The sequence below is a fragment of the Galeopterus variegatus genome, unplaced genomic scaffold (assembly GCF_000696425.1).
Source record: "Galeopterus variegatus unplaced genomic scaffold, G_variegatus-3.0.2 Scaffold24384, whole genome shotgun sequence".
Lineage (NCBI taxonomy): Eukaryota > Metazoa > Chordata > Mammalia > Dermoptera > Cynocephalidae > Galeopterus > Galeopterus variegatus.
The window spans coordinates 1-1,573 of record NW_007750495.1 but is presented as its reverse complement, the minus strand read 5'-3'; the positions used below and the strand labels follow the sequence as shown (position 1 = coordinate 1,573).

The 1,573-nt window shown below is 40.5% G+C and overlaps 1 pseudogene; it reads left to right on the top strand.

Moving 5' to 3' along the window:
• Positions 1 to 865: 865 nt before the first annotated feature.
• LOC103583559 lies at positions 866 to 1,567 on the top strand (annotated as a pseudogene).
• The last annotated feature ends 6 nt before the right edge of the window (positions 1,568 to 1,573 follow it).

Below are 1,573 nucleotides of genomic sequence, written 5' to 3'. Positions count from 1 at the left end.
AATATCCACACATTTCTGAGTGTAATGTGGTGTGAGAAGCCCTAGACAATTGTAGCAGCTCCCTTGTTAGTATCCCTGACTCCAGTTTCCCTTCCCTGTAGCGTTATTTTGTAGAGTAAAAAATATTTAATTTAAAAAATTTCTTATGATGCCACTTCTCGTAAAACTTTTTAGTACATGGCTACTGCCTGAGGGATGAAGTTCAAAATCCTTCACATGCCATTCAATACATGTTTTTGTTTTTTTTTTTGTCTTTTGTCTTTTTTTTGTCTTTTTTTCCGTGTCTGGCAACGGATCGCAACCCTCAGTGTCGCCCCCGTACCGGACCAGGGACCGGCAATGGGATCGCAAGCCTTGGTGTTGCTCCCGCACCTCGCTCAGCCAGTGAGCGGGAACCAGTCTGTATGTGGGATCCGAAGGGATCCGAACCCTCGGACGGGAGTGCCGCCGCGCTTCCCAAGCGGCGCACTATCCAGTGCGCCACCGGGCCGGCCCACAATACATGTTTTAATCCAGGCTCCTTAACCATCTATCCATTGGCCCTATTTCCATGTCCAAGACACACAATTTCCCTCCTATATTCAATAGTGTCCATACAAATTTACCACATGCTCAGAAGCCCTCTCCTGTTGTCTAAATCTTTTGATTCCAGCAAGTTTGATGAACCAAAATAATTGCATATTTTAAATTTCTTTAATTCCCCCAAATACATACTATCTATTATAATGGTAATATAAACTTTAGAGGTTATTCTGATAAGTATATGGTTATATTCAACTCTCATTCCGCAATATTCACTTCATAAATCTTTAGTGAATGTTCTTTTAAAGTTTACTTTATTTCATTTCAGGAGGCACCAAGTAAGGACATGGAAAAGGAAAATGCAACACTGCTGACAGAGTTTGTTCTCACAGGACTTCCATATCAACCAGAGTGGAAAATCCCCCTGTTCCTGGTGTTCTTGGTGATGTATCTCATCACCATTGTGGGGAACCTTGGTCTGATTGCTGTCATCTGGAATGACCCTCACCTCCACATCCCCATGTACTTATTCCTTGGGAGTTTAGCCTTCGTGGATGCTTGTTGATCATCCACAGTGACCCCAAAGATGCTGATCAACTTCTTCACCCAGAGCAAAATGATGTCTCTCTCTGAATGCATGATACAATTTTTTCCTTTTGCAACTGGTGTAACCACAGAATGTTTTCTCTTAGCAACTATGGCATACGATCGCTATGTAGCCATTTGTAAACCTTTACTTTATTCGATGATTATGACAAATAAACTGTGCATCTGGCTTTCGGTCTTGTCATTTTTAGGTGGTTTTCTTCATGCCTTAATACATGAAGGTCTTATACTGAGACTAACCTTCTGTAATTCCAACGTAATACATCATTTTTACTGTGACATTATACCATTGTTTAAGATTTCCTGTACTGACCCTGCTATTAATTTTTTAGTGGTTTTTATATTTGCTGGTTCAATTCAAGCATTCACCATTGTGACTGTTCTTGTCTCTTATACATTTGTTCTCTTCACAATCTTAAAAAGGAAGTCCATCAAAGGCATAAGA